General features: G+C 35.7%; 1 pseudogene across 1 annotated transcript in view; it reads left to right on the plus strand.

Annotated features, from left to right (window-relative positions):
- LOC143248570 (tyrosine-protein kinase transmembrane receptor Ror-like) overlaps positions 1 to 20456 on the plus strand; it is a 92654-nt pseudogene that overhangs the window by 45099 nt on the left and 27099 nt on the right. Inside the window, exons 2-5 of the transcript XR_013027049.1 lie at positions 3336 to 3450; positions 7010 to 7077; positions 10670 to 10981; positions 12989 to 13106. The product of XR_013027049.1 is annotated as a tyrosine-protein kinase transmembrane receptor Ror-like (transcript). The remainder of the gene's footprint in view (positions 1 to 3335; positions 3451 to 7009; positions 7078 to 10669; positions 10982 to 12988; positions 13107 to 20456) is intronic.

A 20456-nucleotide genomic window follows, 5' to 3' on the forward strand; every position in this document is an offset into this window, starting at 1 on the left:
CATGATTAGCCCAAGTGTTGACGGTGGGTGTTGTTAGCTGCCTTTCCTCTAGCCTATCGATTCAGAATTAGGAACAGTTAATGTAGATAGTCCTTGAACAATTTTGTGAGAAGCAAACATTACTAGTTATGTTTGTTTTAGTACAAACCACATAGCGGGAAACTAACTCTGGGTTTTAGCGTTCTAAGTACCTAAATTTAACACTGATCCCCCGGGCGTGTATATATTTGTACCCGATAATGTTTTTTTACATATATTTTAATAGGTAATTAACAAAAACATCGAAAATAATGAGTCTTCTACAATTCAATGTATAGACGATTAAATTAATAAAAATAAAATTATTGGTTTAGAATAGTTTTGAAAGTTCTTTACTTCTAGAGGGATCATTTGTAAGTGTAGAATCTCTTGATTAAATTAATTTTATATATGTCCGTAATAAAATGTTATGTGATACAATTAAATAATATGTCAAAGAACATAATTAACTTATCTTTCACAACAAAGTCTATAATTGGTTGCAGATTATTAACAGAGAAACGTTATTAAAATTAAGTACAATAACACTTATAACACGTAAGAACCTTTAATGCTAAGACTTTATATCTTTAACTTATGTAATGTCATAATTTAAAAGTTTATATTCCATGAATAACTATGTTGTGTTTGTTTGTTTTGGATTTTCGCACAAAGCTACTCGAGGGCTATCTGCGCTAGCCGTCCCTAATTTAGCAGTGTAAGACTAGAGGGAAGGCAGCTAGTTATCACCACCCACCGCCAACCGCCAACTCTTGGGCTACTCTTTTACCAACGAATAGTGGGATTGACCGTCACATTAAACACCCCCACGGCTGGGAGGGCGAGCATGTTTAGCGCGACGCGGGCGCGAACCCGCGACCCTCGGATTACGAGTCGCACGCCTTACGCGCTTGGCCATGCCAGGCCAACTATGTTATGAAAGCCAACGTTTGGTATGACAATGTCTACAGCTGCTGGCCATATGCCTAGGATTTTACACACTTATGAAATCCGCTAGCTGCAAGCGAAAGTAAGTCATCAACCTTGTGGTTGATAAACTAATTTTCTTGTGGTAATTTTACGAAGGCATGATGTGTCACAGCATAGTCTACAAATGCTGGCTATTTGTGTAAATATTAAACAACAAGTATGCGTTACTTGTATTTATTCCTGTAGAAAAGTGTAGGCTTAATGTGAAACTAAAATTCTAGCTTGGGTGAAGGTGTCTGTTGCCAATGTTGGCGTATTGTTACAACTGTTTGTTGATCAAATTGGAATGAGTAAATTGTCTAGAAACTACTAAATTAAATAGTCCAAAAACTAAATTAAGCAGTCCTGAAACTATCAAGTAAGATTGTTTTGAAACTAAATTAAATAGTCCAGAAACTACCAAGTAAGGTTGTTTAGAAACTAAAGTTAGAAGAGATGATAACGTCACATTTTTGTAGTTTTTGAATTGAGGTATGTGTTTGTAGCGCCATCAAGTGGCAGCTCTAGTTTTAGTATTAAACTCTGTCTATACCATTAAGCGTGTGCGAACTCAGTATTTCGAAATTACTAGACGAGTTAGATTCAAAGCTGCTGCAATTGTAAATAAGCAAATCCTACTCGATTTAAAGGGTTATGAATTAAATCCTCAAATAACCGTTAAGTTTGTGTGTCTTGCTCACATGTGTTAGAGTCTGATACATTCCGAGAAGTTTCTGATATTTCTAGATACTGTCTGCAGGTTTTTGAAACGCAGTTTTATAATACATTTATTGGTTGTAAGTTTGTAATTTGGTGTGTAAATAATAGCTAGATTAGATGTATTTCTGCAGAGTCTCCGAAAATGTTCTGTTTCAAGAGTAAATAAAACGAAAATTAAGAGCAACAAGTATATATCTTTATTTCTTGGTTTATTTCTTATATATATTTCTTATTTTTATCTTATTACTCTGTTGTTGCCGAAATAAAACGTAATTATTCTATTGATTTATGACGAGTGCACATTTCACTCTCGTCTTGAAAGTGCAAATTGCAAAGTTACGAATCCCTTATGTGACGTTATTTTAGTGTATACTGACTGACTAACAGATAACATACCACTGTATCGTGGCGCGAGTGATTTAAACAGGCAACCCCTCCGGGCGACCTTCGAACCCTTTCGAGGGAATAAAGTCGGATATTTACTTTTATTTGCTACGAAGCAAAACGTGCATGCTGATTATTTTGATAAATAAACTTAATATGTCAGGGACACTGAATTATAGTTACTTTAGTTGTTCATGCTCTCAAATCTGTAATAAACACTATTTAACTGTTTGCTTTAAAATAGAAATACCCTAATTGAGTTGTATGCTTATTGTGAATTTATTCACCTTCTGTTTAGTTTTTCATAAAATTTATAGGTGGAATCAATTTCGACCAATCGAAGTAATTATTTAATATCTTCGTAGTTTCTGAACTGTATACCTAGGCCATGGTTATATTTTTAGTAGCTTATAAGTAAAAACGGAAATTGTGTTACTTAACTGATGTAGCAAGATTTTATTGTTGTGACTAAATATTTTGCTTTCTTGTTTATTATTATATAGTGCTGTTTCAGTGACTTTTAAACAACGTTTAGGGCTAAACCGCTTTCTTGACACATTTACGGTCCAAATTTTGTGATGACGTCGTAGTTTGTATGTAATTAAGCATTAAAAATATTAACTATATTTTCTGTCATTATGATAGGATAAAATGGTTTAGAGAGTTAATACAAAGTATTGGACATTTTTTTCGATTTTCAGAAAAAAAAACAGCGTATAGTAACTGAATAGCTAAAATAAATTTCGATTTATTAATTTGCGTATCGAGAATGAATAGATAATTTTTAGGATTAGTAGGAAATTTAATCTTTATGGTACTGCAATTTTATTCTTAGTAATTAAACATTTTGTTTTATTATTATCTTCTATTTTTATATTTCATTTTTAAACGTCTTCACCCCCTCTGCGGACTTCTAACGCTAGAAACGAGCTTCGATACCCGTGGTGGGCAGAGCACAAATAGTCAGCCCATTGCGTAGCTTTGTGTTTAACTACAAAAACAAAAAATATTTCTTTGTGAATTACGCAGTGTAAAAATATATATATTGTATTCTGTTGTAAATTTAAACGTAGGAAATCAATAAATAAGAATACATTTTACAACCATTTATTTTTTATTTTGTTTTTATACTCAACCACTTGCAAAACATTTGTGACGTAAACAACAGGTAAAAATGTGTAAAAACAATAGTTATTTTTTTTAATTTAATTATATTTATGAATAACTTGTGCTTTCTTTTTCAGTGACTCGTCACAAACATACTTCTCAGTCTAGTGACATATGGCTATCAAAAAAGTTAAGTGAGATAGAGGGCGCTGGGTTCATGGATGATTTGGCAGACGAAGAGCTGAAGGACCAGTGAGTTAACCCTACTGTTTTAAAATAAGTATAATGTTTAGTTTGATTTAAACTGTATGGATATTTTAACTAAAACACTAAATTATTGATTAACTGTAACAGGAAGGTTACTATAATGCGTAAAATAATTCTCGCTCAAGTTGTGTAAAGTTAAATATAACAGATGAAACAGAGATGTAACTTGATTGTTTTATTTTCTTAACATAAATTTTAATTTGTTATTGCATTGAAGTTTCACATAACTTATTATGTTTTAATTCCTTTATGCTCGCGTCCTTTAAAAATATATTTAACTTTTAAAGATTTCTGTTACATATTTGCTAGTTTAGATTAATTGAGAAGTTTCTCAAATACAACATAAATTTTGAAAAGAGCATGCGAAAAAAAAAATAATTATAAAGTATTTCTTTTTAAAAGTATTTATTCGTTGAAAATTTGTAATTCAAACGATAATATTGTAACAAAACTTGTCAAAACAAAGTGTAGATCTGGTAGTTAGCGTGCTCAGACTGAATCTGAGGTTTCATGGTTTGTATTCCGTTGCCGCAACAAACGTCTTCCGTGAGTGCGCTATAAGGGAGACAGTCAAATATCACTATTCAAAAAGATCAGTCCAAGACTTAGCGATGGGTGCGCTGCGGACTTGTTGCCTTCTTTCTTAGTATAACAGGTATGGCTATGCGCTGACAGCCCTTGTGTAGCTTTATGAAAAAGATTGTTAAAACAAATTATATATGTAAAAACGGCTGGTATGGGCAGAGAAAGTACTATGTAGAGGAGCAAACAACGTTTCGATCTTCTTCGGTCATCGTCAGGTTCACAAAAAAAGAAAGGGTTACAGACCGTTAGATGCCCACATGTTTGAAGGCGGTTGTGTAACTGAGTGTAGGAATGTAGAGGACGTGCTTAGATGTTGGATTATATTTATTAATCGAACTAATTAATCCAATTAATATATCCAACATCTGAGCACGCCCTCTGCATTCCTACACTCAATTACACAACCGCCTTCAAACATATGATCAGCTATCGGTCACTAACCCTTTCTTTCTTTGTGAACCTGACGATGACCGAAGAAGATCGAAACGTTGTTTGCTCCTCTATATAGTGCTTTCTCTATTCATACCAGCTATTTTTACATATATAATTTTCTTTACAAGTGGGTTTTCTCGTCATCGCGGATTGTTAAAACAAGTGTTTGGGTTCTTTGTTTTATTTTCAACTAAAATGCATTATATTATATACGTTTTTTTTAATTTTCGGGTAAGATACTTTTAATACGCACACAGAAGTGTAGAAGTCAAATTAAAGGAAGGAGGAGGCAAGGTTTATTTGACAGAGCGAAGCGAGGGGATGTGCACTACAGCGATATGATTATTCCCTTCAAACTTTGCTTTTGTGACCTGGATAATTAAATTTAGAAATTTACCTATTTTCTATGTAAAAACGGGCAAATTTGCACATTTTCATTTACATAAGGTCTGAATAAAACAACATATGATTCAAGATTTACATGTGTGTATACTAAAGTTGTAAAAAATGAACAAAAATGCTTAGAAGTGAGTAGTTTTTCGAGATTTGCGACTGTAACGTAAATCACTTTCATGTATCAGCCCCGAAATATAGTCTCCCATCATGTTTTCATTATACGTTCCTTGGTAGTGGCGTTCAAATTCCAGTATATCTTGGTGGAAGCGCTCGCCTTGCTCCTCTGAGTATGCTCCCATGTACTCCTTGAATTTATCAAGATGAGCGTCAAGGATATGGATTGTCAGGGACGTCCCGCAGCCCATTTTGCCGTAGTTCTTCACCAGACCCCCAACCAGTTCCATATAATTTTCGGCCTTGTGATTACTTCATGGGTAGTATGGTTTTTTCTCACCAGCTGCCCCTCTGAAATTGTAATCTGGACCTTCAACGTCTATCTTCTCTTCTGATTTGCTGCTCTCTTCTGAGGATGGCTGCTTTCTCTCTGGTGGAGTGGGTACAGGGAGCTCAGGACACTGTGGCATTAGGGCGATGGATGATGGAAGGTCCGAATACATGATAGCAGATGCATTCTTGCCAGTCCGACGTTTCGAAGGGTCCACCATGCAGAAGTAGCAATTGCTTTAGTGGTCAGTGTGTTCATGCCAAATTCTTAGAATAGCGAACTTCATAACTCTCTTTTCCCCTGTGTACCACCCTGCAAAAGAACAAAATAGAATTGCTATGAAGAATAAATTTATTTTATCCACAACTAATGTGTAAGAGGTCATGCAAAATATTTTATATGTGATATTTTTCTGTACTATTGGAAATTACAAAAAAGTAATTAAAATATATTTAAATTTTAAAAGGTCTAAAATTTGTACAATATAAAATCTTACTATTCAAGCAAGCAAAAACTGTACGTATTACCTTCTAGAGTTTTTTTGCAGTGTTCGCGGGCAAAATAAGGTGCCCAGGGTTTATCTTGATCCCCGACGGGCATGCCGAAATATGCCTTGTGGGCTTTACACATTTTAGCAGATGCTGTCACAGAGTACTTTTTTGCTCTTGTCTTGATAAATTGGCCACATACCTAGCAGAATGCGTCTGGAGAATGCTTGAAGCTTCTTGATGCCATATCTGATAAAATCAGATAGGTCTATGTGTTCACTTAGGCAGCTAGAACTAAAATTAAGGGGCCCGGCATGGCCAAGTGTGTTAAGGCGTTCGACTTGTAATCTTAGGGTCGCGGGTTTGAATCCCGGTCGCACCAAACATGCTGGCACTTTCAGCCGTGGGGGCGTTATAATGTGACGGTCAATCCCACTATTCGTTGGTAAAAGAGTAGCCCAAGAGTTGGCGGTGGGTGATAATGATTCTCTCTAGTCTTACTCTGCTAAATTAGGGACGGCCAGCGCAGATAGCCCTCGAGTAGCTTTGCGCGAAATTAAAAAAAAACAAACTGAAGTGGTGAGCCCTTGTATATATGTTACTATGGAAAGTTCTAGAAAATTCTCGCAAGTTCTACAACATTCTAGAAAATTCTTGTAAGTTCTACAACATTTTAGAAAGTTCTTGAAAATTCTTGTAAGTTCGAGAAAATTATCTATTTAGCTACTCAGCACTGAATCTACCTGGTATGTTCTGGAAAATGGATGACTTTGAAAATGTCATTACCCAGGTCACAAAAGCAAAGTTTGAAGAGAAAAATAGGTCTTTTCCATTTACTTTAAGCATAAACAATTAGGAAATAACACTTTCTGTCCAGGAACAAGAAAAAGTATAAATTTTGTTACATAGTGTTACTTTTGACAAAGAAATTATATTTTATTGCCGTTTTGGGGAAAAAAAAGTCGTCTTCAAAACTACTGCCCCGGAGACGTAGTTTTAAGGTAGGAAAATTATAACACTAAATAATGGTGTTCGAATGTGGCGGTGGATTACCTATAGTGTGTTTTATATCACATGTTAATTGTATTGTAAAAAGTATTAATTTTACATGTTTTTTTTTAATCGTGCTTACTCGTCTGGATAAGTAAATGTTTGTATTTACTACTTTTTGTGGGTTACGTTTATGTTTATACAACAGTTTTTTCAGCATGGAAAAAGATGACATTTCCTCGACATCTCAGCCAGAGGAAGAGAAATCAGACAAAGGTAAAGATTTATTTCACTGTACATCTATATAGATATATTTCGAGTTTATTTTATATTTTCATATATTTCACTGATAAAAAAATAAACAGAGAAAAACCCGATTGTTCTAGGTTATTTAATTTGCGATACGAAGTATTTGTTGCTTCGTATTTTTTCTTTTGTTGTCAATTTAGGCCTTATATCATTTTTAGTTCTGTTTGACAAAAAAACTGTTGAATTTATTAAAGAGGGAGTAACGATCGCTTGAAATATTGTAGAATATGGCGGTTCCAAACTGTTCAAACCATAAATAACAGGTTATTTTCATTGCAGAGTTAGACGGTGTATTATCATTTGGATATTTCCCAAGTGGAAATAAACTATTAAAAACAATTGTTTAATCTATAAATATAATAGTTCTGTGTGCTGTATGTCTGTGTAGTTACTTTGCAGGGTGTGGATGAATCTTCACGAAAATTGGTATTAAGCTCATATGCATTTTAGATTTTGCGGTTTTTATAATACTACCTCGACTCCTGTCGATGGATGTTCACCAGATATGATATGATGGTTTATTGGGTCAATGCATATAAACATGCACTTTCACATTTTGTTTTTTGCATTTTTCGTGGGCGTTTTTCTCTCTTTCTGTTTTTTTTTTTTACAATTACCTATGAAGGAAGCAACTTTTAAAGTAATAAAATAATGTTTTATTAATCATGAATTTACATATATTTTATGCAACAAAGGGGCACTCTAGCTACTACATAAGGAAAGGATAGAAGGGATGTTTGGTGAGGGGGATTTGAATCCTTGTCCTACGGATTGCGAGTCATGTGCCCTAACCACAAGGCCGTAGATACATGATAGAAACAACAATTTTGAGTGCATGTGTGCCTTGTCACTGCAGAAGAGACACATTAATTGTTATTTTTGTCACAATTACATAGGCTCTCTGTTGCTGTAGGGGGTATTTTTATCCGGTAAAACCTGTCTAAGGCGGAATCGCACGGGACCGAGTAAAATTTCCAGCTTAGACAGTAAACATGTATTTCCTTAATTTTACACAATTTTTGAGCGGAACGTTGTACTCACTTGACTCAAGAGAAGTAAGACGTTTGTGAATAAAGTAATTATACTGTTTTCTAGTGGCTGTAGAATTGATGTTGTACATGGAGGTAGAAAGACTAAACGAACATTTGAAAGTTGCATTATCTAGGAAAAGTAGAATATTCCTATTTTCTTGTTCCATTCTTTTGTTTAATTTGTTATTCCTCAAATATAGCACTTGACATCACGCTTTATTATTCGTTTTCCATTCCACAGGAAGTTGATTCTTCCTTAAATTTTTGAAACAGCGCGGATTTTTACTTATTACCCATGGTTTCTCTAGTTTTCCATCAGTAAATTCAACCAAAAGTACAATCAATCATTCTTTTGAACAGCGACCTCTGGAATAATAACGGCAGAAAAAAGAACAGAATATATTTAACCAATACTTACTGTAACAAAATGTTCGAGAATTTATTCATGTTTAAACAAATTATTAATTAAATAAGAAATTAATATTTAATCAAAAACATTTTTCCCGCCTTACTCAGGCTTTAATCCTACTTGTTGGTAGGTGAAAGATAGTTTGTCGTCAGCGTTACGCAGGTTCCGCCGTATAGAAGGTCTTTTATAAGAGAAATCTTAAGATAATGCTCACAATATTGATATTCCAGCTTGTACGGGTTCCCGCCCTATGTAGTCTCAAGCTTAGACAGGTTTTACTCTGTAATGTATTTCTATATAATGCAACAGTTTATATATATCGGCTATTTATTTATTTGTTTTTGAATTTCGCGCAAGGCTACACGAGAGCTATCTGCGCTAGCTGCCCCTAATTTTGCAGTGTAAGTTTAGAGGGAAGGCAGCTAGTCATCACCATCTACCGCCAACTCTTGGGCTACTCTTTTACCAACGAATAGTGGAATTGACCGTCACATTATAACGTCCCCACGGCTGAAAGGGCAAGCATATTTGATGCGACCAGGATTCGAACCCGCGACCCTCGGATTACGAGTCGAACGCCTTAACCCACCTGGCCATGCCGGGCCATATATCGATTAGATCGCTACTATATAGATAGTATTCTAGCTAACCTGATAAGACCTGGTAGTGGGCAAAAGGCCGCGTCTACACTAGACATAGCAGCTATAGTGTGGTTGACATAACGTAACGTATTCTCCTTTGCTTTTACGTATGGCTTACAGGAGAAAATAAAATATGAAACAAGACATTTTTGAAAAATATTTAGTTGTGAAGTCTAGATACAAAACAAACAACTGATCTTGTACTAACATTGTGTTGTACGTAAATATCTTGAACTATAAAATTCAAATGTTTTACATCAAAATAGGAGATGAACCCTAAACTACAGTATTTAACCGTTGTTTGTACTGCCTTCCATGTCTTTCGGCTCGGCATGGCCAGATGGTTAAGGCACTCAACCTGTAATCCGAGGGTTGCGGGTTCGAATCCCCGTCACACCAAACACACTCGCCCTTTCAGCCGTGAGGGCGTTATAATGTACGGCCAATCTCACTATTCTTTGGTAAAAGAGCAGCCCAAGAATCGGCGGTGGGTGGTGATGACTAGTTGCCTTCCCTCTAGTCTTACACTGCTAATTTGGAACGGCTACCACAGATAGCCCTCTTGTAACTTTGCGCGAAATTCATAAAAAAACAACAACCCCCCCGCAGTGGTGGCCGGGCAGTAGTTTGATGGACTTACTATGTTAAAATATGGAGCTCGATTCTCTGAGTTGTACAGAATGCAGATAGCAGGAATTTATTCACGAGACCTGATTGTTAGGGCACTCGACTCGCAATCTGCGGTTCATGGTTTCGTATGTCCGCCACCTAACATACTCGCCCTTTCAGCTGCGAGGGCATTATAAATACGATCAATTCTACTATTCATTGGTGAAAAGTAACCTAAGAGTTAGCTCTGGGTGGTGTTGACTAGCTGTTTTCCTTCTAGTCTATCATTGCTAAATTAATGGTGCAGCTTTGTCGCGATATTCAAACCATACGAAACTCTTTCTAAGAGTTATAGATACTGTATGCCATCTAAACAAAACATAGAAAGTGTATTATTTGCATCTAATGTTACTTTGCTTGCCTACATGGACATGGCCTTGAAAGGGGTAAGAGCAAGTTCTGGACAACTTTCTCCCTCCTGCGCATGTTTATATTCACAGACTAATGTTCTTTTATTTACCACCAGAGGATCATGAACAACCAAATCCCGACAACAGAGAGACAGCGAGTTATGGATAAACGATGTATGGCGCAGTCTATGTAGGACTTTTTATATCTCACTCGAACGAATATAACTTCAAATGTACTTTTAATTTTCCATTACGGCTGTTCAGGAATAACACACGACACATGAAGATTGATCTTAATGGCCAGAGTAAACATCCGTCTTCTTACAGGCTACTTTTCTCGTTCTTTGTATTTTACACGTAAAAGGTATATACATATATATGTACGTGTGTATTTATATACATGTCCCCCTTCAAATATTTCTAAGTTAAAATACTGTTTTATATTTGTTGATATTCAAGGGCCCAGTTCTACTTTTATCCGAGTAGAGCGACCTCTGGTGAATATTACACGCGACCTTGGAAGAAACGTAAAAATGAAGTGTGGTTTTCATGGTCACCCTACCCCTCAAATCAAATGGTACAAGAATGAAGCTCCATTAGAAGAAGGTCAAGAAAGAGTGGACATACGATCTTCGGACCACGGAGAAGGTCACGTGAGCTCCCGTCTACGAATCTTGCATCTGGACTCTCTGGATTCTGCGTTTTATAAATGTGAAGCACGAAGCGGAAAAAACGTTGCTGAAACGACTGGTATACTAAAGGTTAACGCGGGTTTGTATCATTTTTTAAAACTCACACTCAAGTACAACAACTAAATTATAAACACTAAAAATACGCTATTATATCAGGTCATCCCTTAAGTAATGTCGGATTTTAGGTTCAGAAAAAGAGAAAGGATTTCAAACGCTTTTAATGTTATTTAATCAATAATGTTTGTTCCATTATTATTAATTACTTCCTGCCAACGATTCACAAGCTTCTGAATGTCACTTCTATAAAATTAATGGGGTTTGGAGGAAAATAGTGGAGAGAGGGTAGCTTTGGTATCCTCAATAGATGATAATTAGATGTGACAAGGTCTGGAGAATAAGGAGGATATGGAAGTTTTTCCAAATCTAGTTCTTTAATCTTTGTAGATGTGATCCTTACTGTATGGGGCCGTACATTATCCTGGTGTAACACAACACCTTTACGATTGATCAAAGCAGGCCTCTTTTCTTTCAGTGCAACATTCAAGTGCTCTAACTGTTGACAATAGAAGTCTGATGTAATTGTTACATTGAGTGGCAGCAACTCAAAGTGGATCACACCAACAATATCCCACCAAACGTCTAACAAGACTTTCCTAGGGTGGAGGTCCATTTTGGGCTCTGCTTTAGCCAGTTTACCTGCACTGAGCCATTGTCTGCGGCGCGTAACATTTTTATAATATATACATTTTTCATCTCCAGTTACTAACCTGTCTGAAGAAGGTGAGTACGTTCACGAGAGTGCAGGGAAGTGCAAATGTCTACTCTTGCTCTAAGGTTGGCTTCTGTTAAATCATGGGGATCCATTTTCCAAGTTTTGACACTTTTCCAAGCTGTTGCAGATGACGGTGAACTGTTGAATGGGTTGAATTAAGCTTCTGTGCTAGTTCTACAACTGTTACAACACAATTTGCATCAAGTGTAGCCAGCAGCAAGTCATCATTAAACTCAGCAGGACGACCTGAATGAGGCACATCACTTAAACTGTAGTCACCTGATCTGAACTTCTGAAACCACTTTCAACATTTTCTTTCATTGAGAGACCCCACACCATAAACACCTTTATGTTTTGTTTAGTTTCTACTGCACTATTACCTTTATTAAACTCATAAAGTATTGTATGACTAATGTGCTCCTCAGACACATCCATCTTCATAAGAGTTTATTTGATTAATGATCTGATAAAGTGGAGTTAGGCTAGTTTGTTGTATTTGTCTGAATATTTTTATATACGTCCTACTACATATTTTATTTATTAAACCTTCTACAAAAACAGAAATAATGATGCACTTTCTGTATTAAATTTTCGGACATTACTTATGGGATGACCTGATAGAAATAGTATTGAAGAACCAGCACTCTTTTGGTTTGTTTCTGAGATCGAATTATTTGTTTCTTGTGCAATGTTTAATGTACACCTGACAAACACACAAAAACCTGAGAAAGTACTTACAGTGAGTGTACACCACCTGCTCAGTTTTACCATTTGATTATCCTGGCAGAATCCGTAGTTCGATTCCCCGCGGTGGATAAAGCGCGGATAGTCTTTTGGGTATGTTTGCGCTGAAAACAAAGAAATATTTTAAAAATATTATTATTATTGCTCTGTGACTCTTCAACGTCGTATATTTTGTTGAAGTAAAACAGATCACACGTACTCAGAGTATTACATGTTTTGAGTAAGATTTAAACACCGAAACGTGACATTATGTGAAATAGACTTTCTTTCTGAAAGCATCCATGTGATGTGAGTTGCTAAAAGACACAAGGTAAGTAGGACTACATCTCTTCACATACGACAACCGCTTTCCAAGTTTTATGTGTTTTTCAACGTGGTTATAATTTAACGGAAAAGTAATAGAATTCCATATTAAAAATTCTGGAAAACGCAGACTCTACGAACCTTCTTATAAACCAAAAGAAATGTTTTAAAACTTTTTATTCTGCCTTTTACCCCCAAACAAACAAACAAACAAACAAATCTAAGTAAACAGCCATTGCTCTATTTCACGTGATCTATTTCTTCCAGGTGTCATTCGATCACCGGTGTCAGTACCCGATTTTTCTGGTGGGTTTCCACATCGACCACCAGTGTCAGTACCTAATTTTTCTGGTGGGTTACCACATTTCCCAGGCTTAGGAAAGAGGTAATACTTGGATTTATTACTATTTTTTTTATTGTTACTTGTAAAATTATTTTTGATTTCTGTAAAGGATTTCCGGATGTTTCTTGTATTGGATTTTTACCTTGATCTAAGGTAGGAAGAAATTCGCTGCTTTTACTTCCACATAAGCATTGTTTCTAGGATGTTTTAAAGTTGGTAATTGAATTTTTTTTTTTCATGTTCTGAGAGACAACCTTTCAGAGGTGTTTTGAACCACAAATAAACAACATCATGTCCACGTGCTGACAAATTTACAGCAAAAACCAGTGTCCTCAGTTCAATCATAACGTATTTCATTCGTAGCTTGCGGTTTTTGTAAATATGCCTACTATCCCATGCACAAAGATTCAGGCCCTGGCATGGCCAGGTGGTTAAGGCACTCGACTCGTAATCCGACGGTCGCGGGTTCAAATTCCTGTCGCACCAAATATGCTCACCCTTTCACCCGTGGGGGCGTTATAATGTGACGGTCAATTTCACTATTCGTTGGTAAAAGAATAGCTCAAGAGATGGTGGTGAGTGGTGATGACTAACTGCCTTCCCTCTAGTCTTACACCGCTAAATTAGGAAGGACTAGCGCATATAGCCCTCGAGTAGCTTTGCGCGAAACTCAAATCAAACCACAAAGATTCGCGAATAATTGCGGCGGGTCACTCAAAATGTGGCGCCCAAAACGCTTGCATGAGATGATATAAACCGCAGTCGCCTGCCTACTCTTAACATCATATGATGTCAACCACAGCTGTTCCCTGATTTTAATAAATCTTATTTATTGTAAAACTATTTAACGTATAATTTTCATTTTTTATATTAACAGAATTTCTCTTCAGAGTTTCAAAACTTAATTCGATAAAATTTTATAAAAAAGTAGATATGTTTCCGAGTATCACAATGTAGCTACTTAATAACCAGAGGTACAGGAGACGAAAGTTGGGAGTGGGGGGTTCTGGATTAAATTTTGCGCGTGTTCCTCCTTTTCTTGAGGGTAATTTTCATAATTTTGATGCACTTTTACTGAGACAGAGTGAAAACTGGGGGGAGGGGGGTCCAAATCCCCGTTTCCTACATAACTGGAAACAATACCATCCATGCGCAAGTAGCATGTGTCAAATTCAGGTTGTTTGAAATGTTTTCCTTTTGGTAAAAAGAAGTTCCCGTGCTACCGGTGTTCATACTCTAAAAATGAGTTAATGGTCAGGATATGTATTCCATATTTGTACTTACGCTGCAAGAAATAAATACCCTTCAGAAAGCTGTTTGTTTACACCTACATACTGTATCTGATTGGATAGCAGTATATACTGCTATCCAATCAGATACAGCATGTTAACAAACAGATTGTAATGTTAGTATGTCTACTTTACAAACAGGAATTTACATACGTATAACTTTGACGTAGACACGAACTTAAATGAGTAGGCTTCATCCATTTTTTTTTTAAACTGCCATGAATATTTGTTTCAAGTTAACTTATTCATCATAGAGATGACGTTATAACATATGCAGTTTTACGTGCTCGTATCTAAGAGACATGCACCAATAACAGAAAAGAAAAATCCCACAAGAAAATCCTGGTTTTGATATTTTAGGAACCAATCAGCGAGGCTCAGCTGTGATTCGTTTTGCTTTAAATTTCTAGCCCTAACTTCTTTTTGTTATTTACTTCTTGGGCCCTGTGTGTGAATATTGACTGAGTAAATGTCCCCCTGACGACTATTACGTTAACTATAGAGTTACTTGGCCTGCAGTACTAACTCTTTTCCTTTTTTGTTGTCGAGAATTTTATACAATTTTTTACGTAAAAGTTTTGTAAATGTATGAATTTTAGGCTTAGGAGTTTCTTGCCTTTACCATTATGAGACTTGACAGGCATACTTTAGATAAACATAATTGATGATTTTAGTATTTTTTATTCGCGTATATTGAAGCATAGTCAAATACTTAGCAAGAACTTGAGTAGAAATGAAAGTTACCAATTTTTCACTATATGCGTGTAGGAAACCTAAGCCTTAACGTCTTCCAAAGCTACAACATATAACCAACAATTATATTAAATGTTGGTAGCTGTGTTCGAGTTTCAAATAAACTGGTAGGTGCGTTCTGGGTTGTTGTTTTTTTTTAAATTTCGCGCAAAGCAACACGAGAGTTATCTTCGCTAGTCGTCACTAATTTAGCAGTGTAGGACTAGATGGAAGGCGACTAGTCATCACTACCCATCGTCAAATCTTGGGCTACTTTTTTACCAATGAATAGTGGGATTGATCGTTACATTATAACACCACCGCAGCTGAAAGGGTGAACATGTTTGGTGTGATTGGGATTTGAACCCGCGACCTTCAGATTACGAGTCGAGCGTCTTAAGTTAACCTGGTCATGCCGGCCACGTTCTAGTTTCAAATAAACTATTAGGTCCGTTCTAGTTTCAAATAATCTGGTAGGTCCGATCTAGTTTCAAATAATCTAGTAGGCCCTTTTTTGTTTCAAATAATCTGGTAGGTCCGTTCTAGTTTCAAATAAACTATTAGGTCCTTTTTAGTTTCAAATAATCTGGTAGGTCCGATCTAGTTTCCAATAAACTATTAGGTCCTTTTTAGTTTCAAATAATCTGGTAGGTCCGTTCTAGTTTTCAAATAAACTATTAGGTCCTTTTTAGTTTCAAATAATCTGGTAGGTCCGATCTAGTTTCAAATAGACTATTAGGTCATTTTTAGTTTCAAATAATCTGGTAGGTCCGATCTAGTTTCAAATAACCTAGTAGGCCCTTTTTAGTTTCAAATAAACTGTTAGGTCCGTTCTAGTTTCAAATAATCTGGTAGGTCCGATCTAGTTTCAAATAATCTGGTAGGTCCGATCTAGTTTCAAATATATTACAACTTTATTTTTAGTTTCAAATAAACTATTAGGTCCTTTTTAGTTTCAAATAATCTGGTAGGTCCGATCTAGTTTCAAATAAACTATTAGGTCCTGTTTAGTTTCAAATAATCTGGTAAGTCCGATCTAGTTTCAAATAATCTAGTAGGCCCTTTTTAGTTTCAAATAATCTGGTAGGTCCGTTCTAGTTTCAAATAAACTATTAGGTCCTTTTTAGTTTCAAATAATCTGGTAGGTCCGTTTTAGTTTTCAAATAAACTATTAGGTCCTTTTTAGTTTCAAATAATCTGATAGGTCCGATCTAGTTTCAAATAATCAAGTAAGCCCTTTTTAGTTTCAAATAATCTGGTAGGTCTGTTCTAGTTTTAAATAATCTGGTAGGTCCGTTCTAGTTTTAAATAATCTGTTAGGTCCGTTCTAGTTTTAAATACACTGGTAGGTCCGTTCTAGTTTTAAATAATCTGTTAGGTCCGTTCTAGTTTTAAATACAGTGGTAGGTCCGTATAGTTTTAAATAATGTGGTAGGTCCGTTCTAGTTTTAAATACACTGGTAGGTCCGTTCTAGTTTTAAATAATGTGGTAGGTCCGTTCTAGTTTTAAATAATCTGGTAGGTCCGTTCTAGTTTTAAATAATCTGGTAGGTTCGTCTAGTTTTAAATAATCTGGTAGGTTCGTTCTAGTTTTAAATACACTGGTAGGTCCGTTTAGTTTTAAATAATCTGGTAGGTTCGTTCTAGTTTTAAATACACTGATAGGTCCATTCTAGTTTTAAATAATCTGGTAGGTCCGTTCTAGTTTTAAATAATGTGGTAGGTCCGTTCTAGTTTTAAATACACTGGTAGGTCCGTTCTAGTTTTAAATAATCTGGTAGGTTCGTTCTAGTTTTAAATACACTGGTAGGTCCGTTCTAGTTTTAAATAATCTGGTAGGTTCGTTCTAGTTTTAAATACACTGGTAGGTCCGTTTAGTTTTAAATAATCTGGTAGGTTCGTTCTAGTTTTAAATACACTGGTAGGTCCGTTTAGTTTTAAATAATCTGGTAGGTTCGTTCTAGTTTTAAATACACTGGTAGGTCCGTTCTAGTTTTAAATACACTGGTAGGTCCGTTCTAGTTTTAAATAATCTGGTAGGTCCGTTCTAGTTTTAAATACACTGGTAGGTCCGATCTGGTTTTAAATACACTGGTAGGTCCATTCTAGTTTTAAATACACTGGTAGGTCCGTTCTAGTTTTAAATACACTGGTAGGTTCGTTCTAGTTTTAAATAATCTGGTGTGTCCGTTCTAGTTTTAAATACACTGGTAGGTTCGTTCTAGTTTTAAATACACTGGTAGGTCCGTTCTAGTTTTAAATAATCTGGTAGGTCCATTTCTAGTTTTAAATACACTGGTAGGTCCGTTCTAGTTTTAAATAATCTGGTAGGTCCATTCTAGTTTTAAATACACTGGTAGGTCCGTTCTAGTTTTAAATACACTGGTAGGTCCGTTCTAGTTTTAAATAATCTGGTAGGTTCGTTCTAGTTTTAAATACACTGGTAGGTCCGTTCTAGTTTTAAATAATCTGGTAGGTTCGTTCTAGTTTTAAATACACTGGTAGGTCCGTTCTAGTTTTAAATAATCTGGTAGGTCCGTTCTAGTTTTAAGTAATGTGGTAGGTCCGATCTGGTTTTAAATACACTGGTAGGTCCGTTCTAGTTTTAAATACACTGGTAGGTTCGTTCTAGTTTTAAATAATCTGGTGGGTCCGTCTAGTTTTAAAAACACTGGTAGGTTCGTCCTAGTTTTAAATACACTGGTAGGTCCGTTCTAGTTTTAAATAATCTGGTAGGTCCATTTCTAGTTTTAAATACACTGGTAGGTCCGTTCTAGTTTTAAATAATCTGGTAGGTCCGTTCTAGTTTTAAATAATGTGGTAGGTCCGTTCTAGTTTTAAATACACTGGTAGGTCCGTTCTAGTTTTAAATAATGTGGTAGGTTCGTTCTAGTTTTAAATAATCTGGTAGGTCCGTCTAGTTTTAAATACACTGGTAGGTTCGTCCTAGTTTTAAATACACTGGTAGGTCCGTTCTAGTTTTAAATAATCTGGTAGGTCCGTTCTAGTTTTAAATAATGTGGTAGGTCCGTTCTAGTTTTAAATACACTGGTAGGTTCGTTCTAGTTTTAAATAATCTGGTAGGTTCGTTCTAGTTTTAAATAATCTGGTAGGTCCGTTCTAGTTTTAAATAATCTGGTAGGTTCGTTCTAGTTTTAAATACACTGGTAGGTCCGTTCTAGTTTTAAATACACTGGTAGGTCCGTTCTAGTTTTAAATACACTGGTAGGTCCGTTCTAGTTTTAAGTACACTGGTAGGTCCGTTCTAGTTTTAAATAATCTGGGAGGTCCGTTCTAGTTTTAAATACACTGGTAGGTCCGTTCTAGTTTTAAATAATCTGGTAGGTTCGTTCTAGTTTTAAATAATCTGGTAGGTTCGTTCTAGTTTTAAATAATGTGGTAGGTCCGTTCTAGTTTTAAATACACTGGTAGGTCCGTTCTAGTTTTAAATAATCTGGTAGGTTCGTTCTAGTTTTAAATACACTGGTAGGTCCGTTCTAGTTTTAAATAATCTGGTAGGTTCGTTCTAGTTTTAAATACACTGGTAGGTCCGTTTAGTTTTAAATAATCTGGTAGGTTCGTTCTAGTTTTAAATACACTGGTAGGTCCGTTTAGTTTTAAATAATCTGGTAGGTTCGTTCTAGTTTTAAATACACTGGTAGGTCCGTTCTAGTTTTAAATACACTGGTAGGTCCGTTCTAGTTTTAAATAATCTGGTAGGTCCGTTCTAGTTTTAAATACACTGGTAGGTCCGATCTGGTTTTAAATACACTGGTAGGTCCGTTCTAGTTTTAAATACACTGGTAGGTCCGTTCTAGTTTTAAATACACTGGTAGGTTCGTTCTAGTTTTAAATAATCTGGTGTGTCCGTTCTAGTTTTAAATACACTGGTAGGTTCGTTCTAGTTTTAAATACACTGGTAGGTCCGTTCTAGTTTTAAATAATCTGGTAGGTCCATTTCTAGTTTTAAATACACTGGTAGGTCCGTTCTAGTTTTAAATAATCTGGTAGGTCCATTCTAGTTTTAAATACACTGGTAGGTCCGTTCTAGTTTTAAATACACTGGTAGGTCCGTTCTAGTTTTAAATAATCTGGTAGGTTCGTTCTAGTTTTAAATACACTGGTAGGTCCGTTCTAGTTTTAAATAATCTGGTAGGTTCGTTCTAGTTTTAAATACACTGGTAGGTCCGTTCTAGTTTTAAATAATCTGGTAGGTCCGTTCTAGTTTTAAGTAATGTGGTAGGTCCGATCTGGTTTTAAATACACTGGTAGGTCCGTTCTAGTTTTAAATACACTGGTAGGTTCGTTCTAGTTTTAAATAATCTGGTGGGTCCGTCTAGTTTTAAAAAAACACTGGTAGGTTCGTCCTAGTTTTAAATACACTGGTAGGTCCGTTCTAGTTTTAAATAATCTGGTAGGTCCATTTCTAGTTTTAAATACACTGGTAGGTCCGTTCTAGTTTTAAATAATCTGGTAGGTCCGTTCTAGTTTTAAATAATGTGGTAGGTCCGTTCTAGTTTTAAATACACTGGTAGGTCCGTTCTAGTTTTAAATAATGTGGTAGGTTCGTTCTAGTTTTAAATAATCTGGTAGGTCCGTCTAGTTTTAAATACACTGGTAGGTTCGTCCTAGTTTTAAATACACTGGTAGGTCCGTTCTAGTTTTAAATAATCTGGTAGGTCCGTTCTAGTTTTAAATAATGTGGTAGGTCCGTTCTAGTTTTAAATACACTGGTAGGTTCGTTCTAGTTTTAAATAATCTGGTAGGTTCGTTCTAGTTTTAAATAATCTGGTAGGTCCGTTCTAGTTTTAAATAATCTGGTAGGTTCGTTCTAGTTTTAAATACACTGGTAGGTCCGTTCTAGTTTTAAATACACTGGTAGGTCCGTTCTAGTTTTAAATACACTGGTAGGTCCGTTCTAGTTTTAAGTACACTGGTAGGTCCGTTCTAGTTTTAAATAATCTGGGAGGTCCGTTCTAGTTTTAAATACACTGGTAGGTCCGTTCTAGTTTTAAATAATCTGGTAGGTTCGTTCTAGTTTTAAATACACTGGTAGGTCCGTTCTAGTTTTAAATAATCTGGTAGGTCCATTCTAGTTTTAAATACACTGGTAGGTCCGTTCTAGTTTTAAATAATCTGGTAGGTCCGTTCTAGTTTTAAATACACTGGTAGGTCCGTTCTAGTTTTAAATAATGTGGTAGGTTCGTTCTAGTTTTAAATACACTGGTAGGTTCGTTCTGGTTCTAAATAATCTGGTAGGTCCGTTCTAGTTTTAAATACACTGGTAGGTTCATTCTAGTTTTAAATAATCTGTTAGGTCCGTTCTAGTTTTAAATACACTGGTAGGTCCGTTCTAGTTTTAAATACACTG

This window comes from Tachypleus tridentatus, chromosome 4 (genome assembly GCF_004210375.1).
Source record: "Tachypleus tridentatus isolate NWPU-2018 chromosome 4, ASM421037v1, whole genome shotgun sequence".
In the NCBI taxonomy this organism is placed as follows: Eukaryota; Metazoa; Arthropoda; class Merostomata; order Xiphosura; family Limulidae; genus Tachypleus; species Tachypleus tridentatus.